At 50.8% G+C, this 9,066-nt stretch overlaps 1 pseudogene; it reads left to right on the top strand.

Moving 5' to 3' along the window:
* Window positions 1-2,950: 2,950 nt before the first annotated feature.
* Window positions 2,951-8,675, top strand: LOC112633714 (annotated as a pseudogene).
* Window positions 8,676-9,066: the final 391 nt, after the last annotated feature.

Here is a 9,066-nt window from a genome sequence, read left to right as displayed (position 1 = left end):
GCACCAATATTCAGCTGACAAGGCTCAAACTTTCTCCTTTTGGCCCCTGTTATCTTTGATCCACTCCAGGTGGGGAGGGATGACCTCCAAATGGTAATTCAATGTGTAATCTCTAGGCAAGATGACAAACCTGACAAAAACAAGCAATGGGGAAAGGATTTCCTATTTAATAAATGGTGTTGTGAAAACTGGCTAGCTATATGTAGAAAATTAAAACTGATCTTTTCCTTACAACCAATATAAAAGCTAACTCAAGATAAATTAAAGTCTTAAATGTAAAAGCCAAAACTATGAAAACCCTACAAAAAAATCTAGGCAATACCATTCAGGTCATAGGCATGAGCATATATTTTATGTTGAAATCACCAAAAGCAATTGTAACAAAAGCAAAAATTGACAAATGGTATCTGATTAAACTAAAGAGCTTCTGTACAGCAAAAGAAACTATCATCAGAGTGAACAGACAACCAACAGAATGCGAGAAAATTTTTGCAATCTATCCATCTGACAAAGATCCAATATCCAGAATCTAAAGGGAATTTAGGAAGCTTACAAGAAGAAAACAAGCAACCCCATTAAAAAGTGGGCAAAGGACATGAACAAACACTTCTCAAAAGAAGACATAGATGCGGCCAAGAAAATTATGTAAAAAAGCTCAACAGCACTGATCATTAGAGAAATGGATATCAAAACCACAATGAGATACCATCACATGCCAGTCAGAATGGCAATTATTAAAAAGTCAAGAAACAACTGATGCTGGTGAAGTTGCAGAGACACACAAACACTTTTAGACTGTTTGCAGGAATGTAAATTAGTTCAATCATTGTGGAAGACATTGTGGTGATTCCTCAAAGATTTAGAACAGGAAATATCATTTGACCCGGCAATCCCATTACTGGGTATATACCCAAAGGAATATAAATTATTCTATTACAAAAATGAATGCATGTATATATTCATTGCAGCACTATTTGCAGTAGCAAGGACATGAAATCAACCTAAATGCCCATCGATGATAGACTGGTTAAAGGGAATATACATCAGGGAATACAACGCAGCCATTGAAAAAGAATAAGATTATGTCCTTTGCAGGGACATGGATGAAACTGGAAGCAATTATCCTCAGCAAATTAATATAGAACAGAAAACCAAACACCACACATTCTCACCTATAAGTGGGAGCTGACCAAAGGGAACACATGCACACAGGTAGGGGAACAACACTCTCTGGGGCCTGTCAGAAGCAGGAGAGAGCATCAGGAAAAATAGCTAATGCATACCGGGCTTAATACCTAATGCAGCTAATGCATACCGGGCTTAATACCTACATGATGAGTTGATAGGTACAGCAAACCACCATGGCACACATTTACCTATGTAACAAACCTGCGCATCATGTACATGTGCCCCAGAAGTTGAAATAAAATAATACAAAAGTAAAAAATACTCAAAATATCTGAACAGACATTTCTCTAAAGAAGACATATGAATGGCAAACAGGTATATGAAAACGTGCTCAAATCACTGATATCAGAGAAAGGCAATCAAACTACAATGAGATCTCATCTCACCCCAGTTAAAATGGCTTTTCTCCAAAAGACAGGCAATAACAAATGCTGGCAAGAATGGGAAGGGAACCCTCATACACTGTTAGTGGAAATGCAAGTTAGTACAACTTCTATGGAGAACAGTTTTGAGGTTCCTCAAAAACTAAAACTAGAGCTACCATATGATCCAGCAATCCCACTGCTGGGTACATACCCAGAAGAAAGGAAATCAGTATATTGAAGGGATACCTGCACTCCCATGTTCCTTCTAGCACTGTTCACAATAGACAATATTTGGAATCAACCTAGTTAGTGTCCATCAACAGATAAAAGGATAAAGAAAAGGGTACATATACACAGTGGAGCACTCTTCAGCCACAGAAAAGCAATAAGAGCCTATCATTTGCAATAGCATGGATGGAACTGGAGGTCATTAAGTGAAATTAGGCAAAGAAAGACAAACAAACATCACATGTTCTCTCTTATTTGTGAGAGCTAAAAATTAAACAGTCAAATTCATGGAGATACAGAGTAGAAGGATGATTACTAGAGGCTGGGAAGGCGCAGTGGCAGAGAGGTGGGGATGGTTAAGGGATAAAAAAGGTAATTAGAAAGAATGAATAAAACTGACTATTTATAGTATTTGACAGCAATAGAATGCCTATAGTCAATAATAATTTAATTGTATATTTAAAAAATGAAGAGGATAATTGGATGGTTTGTAACACAAAGGAAAAAGGCTGGAGGTGATGGACACCCCATTTACCATACGTGATGATTACACACTGCATGCCTGTATGAAAGTATCTCATGTACCCCTTTAACATATACATCTACTGTGTGCCCACAAAAATAAATATTAAACATTTAAAAATTATGAAAATTGTAATCAAAATTCACAATGATCAATAAATACAAATAATGTAAGTTCTATGTCTGAGTTGATGCAGGGTAAGAACATATTAAGGGGGAAAGCTAGAACTGCAAACAAATGAGATCCTGGGAGTAAGAAACGGGAGAAACAACAGAAACTCCAGGGAGAAGTCTGGATCTTAAAGACGTGGGAAACTGGGGAACTGGCACAGACATCTCCACAAAACCAGGTCACATCTGTGTTCCAGGAAACAGAATAGAAAATGCACCCAGGGCTGTCTCTGACAGGGTGAGCAACTGGAGAGGGAAGAAAAGATCTGGGGGACCCAGGAGGGTGGAGGGACTGGAACTGGGACCTGAGGGCGGGGCTATGCTTCAGCCTCCTCCTCCCACTGCCCTTGCCCTGCCGTCAGGAGCCCTTGGTGAGGAGGAGGTCCCCAGCTCTGTGATGCAGGCCTGGGCCCCAGTCTCTAGTCCCAAAAGTGATGTCCAGGTCTCAGTTGCTTGAAGGTGACATTGCACTTCAGATGGAAAAAATGCTCTTTCCTCTGAAGAGCCCTAGTGCCACATGGTTTGGCCCCAGCTCCACTCCCTGATTGTGGATTTCATCCTCACCTGAGTGTGGAGCTGGGGGTTCCTATTCTTGTTACTCTCCTACCTCCCCTGTGACCCACCCTCACCCCCACATGGGAGGAAGAGGAGCAGCAGGAAGGTAAGGAGCCCCCAGCCCAGCCCCACAGAGAAAGACTCTTTCTTCTCCTCCCCTCATTCCCACTTTTCCTAAGCAATAAGAGACCCTTCTGTGATGGGAAATCTCATCATCCCTCTAGGGAAGGGAAGGGCAGGAAGGGGTGGGAGTGGGTGGACAATTCCATCCCCAGCTTCCAGACCATCTGTGACATACGCAGGAGGCATCAGCAAAAATCAATATTGGACTCAGCTGCAAGGACCAGATCAGGAGAGGGGTGAGATTTCTGTGGGAGGACAGGCCCCAGCCCTGGCTCATCTGCTTCTTTCTGAGGCAGGTGCCTGGGGCCCCAGCCTCCTCTGCGTGGGGTAATCGAGGAGCTGTGTTGTCACCCTGAGAGCCTCCCGCCAGAGCCTGGATTCGTGTCTGGCCTCCTTCGAAGCAGAATCCTACTGGCAGCTCAGAGGCACCTGTAGGCCTGAGCCTGGGTCTGCCTTCAGCAGAGGAGCAGGGACTGGGGATATCCAGGGTGGAGTCACACAGAAAACCCCCACTTGCGTTTCCCTAAGAAGGAAATCAGAAAACATTTCATCAATGAAACATGAGTAAAAGAAACGCACACAGAGCTCCCTGAGCTACAGGCAGAAAGCTGAGTCATTCATGAGCACTGCGTGTGTGCAGCTGGCCTGGGGAGAGGAGACTGAGAACTGTTCCCAACCCCTCACCCTTGCTTGCCTCTCACCATCAAAGGAAGAGATAGGGGAGGTCCAGGAGCAGGACGAAGATCCTAGCTCTGAAAGGTGAGGCTCTACTGCTCCCCGGGACTCCCCAGAGGTGACTGAGCATCCCATGTCCCTGAGGAAGTCATTTGCAGAGGTCTGAGAGGAAGCTCCTGGGAGGGAAATCAGAACCCGGGGCCTCCTCAGATTCCCTGTGGGAATGAAGCCATGGGCCCGGGAATCGGTATTGCCCATAAGTGGGCACTGTAGGGGAAGGGAGCAAGGCCTGCCAAGATATGGGGAGAGGTCAGGGAGGCACCAGGTCCATGTAGACAGCGGTTCTCCTCGGCCATGGCTGATTGTTCTTAGCAACCACCCCTGTCCACTCTCCCCACAAGATGGCTGTGGCACCCATGACAGGATGTATGTGGAAGCACGTTTTGCAAATGACAAAGTTCTGCACAGTGCACATCTTGCTGTCACCATTGGGGTCATGTGGTCTTGGAAAAAAATGTGTGGGCTTCAGGGTCTAGTTCCCCATGGTGTCCCCTAAAGAGACATCCACTCAGCCTCCTGTGAGGTTTGCTGGCACTGCCCTCCCCACTGTAACCCCATCTCCTGACTTCCAGCTTGCAGAATCCTCCTAAGAGAGCTGGAGGAGACTCAGGACCTGATCAACCTTCTGGAAAGATGAGGAGATTCCCCCTTCTTTCCATGTCCTCCTTTCTACCAGGGCCTCTGATACAAACCTAGGGCCTGGCAGTGACCTGGGAGGGGGAGGTACTGGAAAGGGGGCAGGAGTGGATTGAAACTCTGGGGCAGGCATAGACAGAGCTTTGTGAAGCCAGCAGTGGAGGAGGTGGAGGACCTGTGGGTACCAGGTGCCCAGCCTTCCCAACCTCCCAGTCCCACCTGCCCCTGGCTGCAGCTTGTGCCTTGTATCTCCAGCAGCCACCTGGGAAAGTTTGCTGGGGAAGGCGACTCCCACGTGCCCTTAGGTGGAGTCCCCCAGGTGACATGTACAAATCAGCGCCTGCTAAGGCCCAGCAGCCACATGGGAAATGATTGCAAGATCCATCTCTCCCCAGCTTGTCTCCAAAGGCTCCTGCAACTGCTCTGGCCTCCACCCCGTCACCAGGCACGTCGACATTCTCAGAGCCTTTTGGACTACACTCAACCCTGAGTGCCTCCAGGCCACCAGAGCCCTTGCTTCCCCTAAAATGACCCGCACCCTGGCTATATATGCTTTATCCTCCTTCACCACAGCCCCATGTTCCCGTGGCCTCCTCTCCACCTCCACCAGCTCCGGCCTGGCTGAATTTCAGTGTGGCTCCACAGTATGCCCCGTCCCCCAGAGCTGTCTTTTCCACAACCAGGGGCTGCCTTCTCCAACCAGGGTGATCTCTGGCTTTGGGTGCTCCAGTGATCCCATCTGGCACCTCTCCTGCTGGAAGGAGGCTGCCACCACCTGAGGCCTCTCCACCTGCTCACATGGCAAATCCCAGCAACAGCATCTTCCTGACCACCCCCCAGAGTATTCCTTCTGGGGAGACCCCACACCCAGGCAGATGGAGGTAGGTGCCTGCACATTCATCCACCCCGACATGCAGAAGCTGCTGGAAACTCTCATCACCAAGAGAGCAGTGATGAAGATGTGGCAGAAGAAAGAAAGGGAGAGGCAGACTACCTGCACATGACATCACTGGGGAAGGAGTGGGACATCACGACTCTAAATCCCTTCTGGAACGTGACAACCCAACCACAGCAGCTGCCCGGTCCTCAGCAGGTCTCTGACATCACGGCCATAGGGGACCAATTAGAGCAGAAATGCAGCCAGCTCTTCTGAGACCTCCCCTCTTTCAATAGTGAGTCCCTGGTGGCCATGGCCTGGGTTTCTAGAAACCCTTCCTCACAGAATGCACACTCTGTACCATTGGATAAAGCTTCCAATTCTCTTCCAGGTGAACCTGAAGTTGAGGCATCCTCACAGCTTTCCCAGGCACAACTCCAGCCCCACACATGGCCTAGCCCCAACCTTTCACTTCAACCTGGCCCCAGTCCCAGCCCCCTCCTCTGGTTGAGATCCAGACACAGACCAACTTCTCACCCCCGTCCCAAGCCTACCATGCTCTTCTGCACCCCAGATTAGGGTCTGTGGAGCATCTTGCCATACATCCCAGGAGAGGGCAGTCTGTCAACCCCACCGGAAAGGAGTATCTTGAATGGCCCTTGCAGAAGTGACCAAAATGGAAGAGAGTTTTTTTCCTTTCTCCTCAAAAAGTCTCAGGCTGTCCTGAGCCAGCCCACTGACCACCTTTGCAAGGAGAGGCCAGTCTCCCAGAGCCCCAAGTCAGCCCCCATCCTTCCCAGGGTTGCCACCAGCCCTGAGCTCCCAGAGCACCGGTGGCAAGGAAGTAGTGCCATGCACCAGGAGCAGTCCTGTGGCCCTCCTAGCAGATTCCATCTGGAGACATGCTGCAGCCTGAGGGGGAATTCCCAGGGAAAACCCAGAGTCAGGCTGAAGACTCACAGGGGGCCCTTTTGCCCTCCCAGGCTTCTGAATTTGCAGGAAAGGGCAGGAAGGATATGCAGAAGACAGGGCTCAGGAGCTCTGGAAGGTTCTCTGGGAATTTGCTTAGGGTCCAAACTAGAGCCACAACCAAGCCAGGATCACGGCACAGGAAGGACTTCAGCGAAGGTTCTGGAGAAAGACAAGGAGGCAGAAGGTGACTTCAGGAAGCCCTGGAAGTACCAATCAGTAAGTTCCACACCCAGGGACCCAGACAGGAAGCATTTGGAAAACAAGCTGCAGGTCCATCTGGACAGGAATATGGGGGAGATCAAGGAGGGCTGGATTCCCGTGTCTGTGTATTGCTCCTGGTTGATGGCCAAACGTGCTGTTCCCAAGTCTGACACCCACAGGAAACTGGGGAAGCTGGCATCCTGGAGGAGTGGGAAAGCCCACGTGAACGCCTCCCAGGAGCTTTCCTTCCTTCATCCCTGCACCCAGCAGATGCTGGAAGCACATCTTTTCAGGTTCCGTGTGAGGCACAGGTGGGGTCCAGACCTCTAGTCCCTGGGGTCCAAAAATATCCAGGCAGGTGAGGCTCAGCCCCCACTGCTCCCACACTCCACCTTTTCTCTCTGGGCCTCCTTGAAATCGCGGGTTGAATCTATAGCCAAGGTTGCCATTTTATTGAGAAAACCTCCCCAGAATGGTCTAAGAGACAACAGAACAACGGGCAAGTCAGTCCCCACTGTGAGTTGCCCTGTCCCTGCCCCACCACCTGAGCAGGAGGAAGGCCAGAGGGCTCCAAGAGGGTCCCAGTCAGCTGACACCCATGAGCAATCAGAGGCCTCTCCGACTGGACAGGAGGACAGGGCGTCCTCTCAGTCCCCCATGTGCAGCCTTGTAGGCAGAACCTGGTGGAGCAGGACTGTCCTGGGGTCCAGGAAACCCAACCTTGAGGGGAGTGTGGATTCAGAAATGGCTGGGAATGAAGCATAACTTGAGATTGAGAGCATGTCCCCAGGAGACCCCTGTCATAGTAGAGCCCTGCAAGAGCTCAGCATAGGGTCCCAGTGGGCGAGGACCAGAGATGCCCTGGAGGCACTGGAGGCTGAGGAGGAGAAGCTCTGTACTTGGGAAGCCACCTTGGGAGCCAGCATGAGGGCAAGTTTGGGAAGTGTTCAGGTGGATCTGAGGAGCACAGGGACTCTGGGGACCACTAGTAACCTCTCAGTGTCTACAATCTGTGTTGCTGAGGATCCAGGGCAGCTGTGTCTAAAAGCACAGGTGGTCAGTGAGATTACACTCTCAGTGCAGGTAGACAGAGCAGCAGCTACCAGGCCATATCTCCAGCATCCTCCTCCAGGAGGGTCCCACAGACCTGTGCCTTCAGGCTGCCACATGGATACGCTCCCAGTCGCAGACAGGCCACCCACTCAGGACCCACTCTCCACCTCCCAGAGTGTGTCCAGTAGGAACACGACAGCTTGCCAGGGGCCATGTACCCTCCTGTGGAAGGGAGGGGACAGACTGGGGCAGCAGGAGCCTGTGAGCCCAAAAGTGAAGGCCCCACAGAAGAGTCAGAAGACGCTGGGCTCTGTGGACAAGGGTGAAACCCACAGAAGGCCCAGACCAGGGGAGCAGGGACACAGGTCCAAGGGACCCAGGACCTCCAAAGCCAATGGGAAGAGCTGCTCTGCTCACACTGGGGAAATGGGAGACAAACAAGGAAGGAAATACAACCAGCCTCAGTCGGAGGAGAGACAGGCACCACCAGAAAGCAACATCCAGAGAAAGATCAGTCACAGTCCACAGGGTCTACACACCAGGAAAAGAGGCGCAGGGCAGGAAGACGTCCTGCAGAAAGGCAAGCCTGGGGCAGATGCTGTCCAGAGTTTGAGGTCTGGCCCACCAAGTTTGTTTGTGGACAGCATGGCTGATGAAGTCCAGGCCATCATCAGAGTTGTGGGTCAAATCCTGGTGGACAAACTGGGGCTTCAGCAGGGACGTGGTCCCTCAGAAGTCAATCGCCACAAAGGTGACCTCCATGCCCAGGAGAATGTGCCTCCCTGCTGCCACGGGAGTCACTACCGCCAGGAACATAGCAGAGAGATGAGAGCCCTGGCCTGCAGCCCCAAAGCCACCCCCAAGGGCCACAACTGTCCTGTCAAAAACAAGGGCATCAGAGACAGAGACAGCAGTTGGGCTCCCACCTCCCAGGGAGCCTATGTCCCAGCTGGTCCCCACCACCACAGGCCAAGAGTGGCAAGCACCTCCGGTGGCCCCATCCACAGCCACAGGAACTGAGATCTACACAGATGTGTCTTGCTTCCTGAACCAGCTCAGGCTTCTCACACCTCTCCTGGGAGAGTCGGGGGCTCTACTCAAATAACACTGGACACCTAAACAATGAACCTGTCCTGAGTAGGTGATCACAGTCCCTATGTGTTCCTGACTTCCACGGAGAAGTTCCCAATATACCTGCTTTCCCTGCAGAGGTGGTGGCTTCTGTCTGTGCCATGCTAGAGCACAGGAAAGGGCTCTGTGTCAGCTCCTCCTGAGTACGGCTCCCAGAATGACTGGGCCAGGAGGAGACTGACAGGGACCTGGGGACCCCCTGTTCTCCCTGTCCCCACACTGAGTCTGGTTTCCAAACTGGATCATGACTCAGAGCCTTCAGGACATGTAAGGACAGCAGACCCTTTGGAGATCCCACCTGCACTCTGG

The sequence above is a fragment of the Theropithecus gelada genome, chromosome 10, assembly GCF_003255815.1.
Source record: "Theropithecus gelada isolate Dixy chromosome 10, Tgel_1.0, whole genome shotgun sequence".
In the NCBI taxonomy this organism is placed as follows: Eukaryota; Metazoa; Chordata; class Mammalia; order Primates; family Cercopithecidae; genus Theropithecus; species Theropithecus gelada.
Note: the sequence above shows the minus strand (reverse complement) of the source record. Positions and strands in the feature narration are given on the sequence as shown.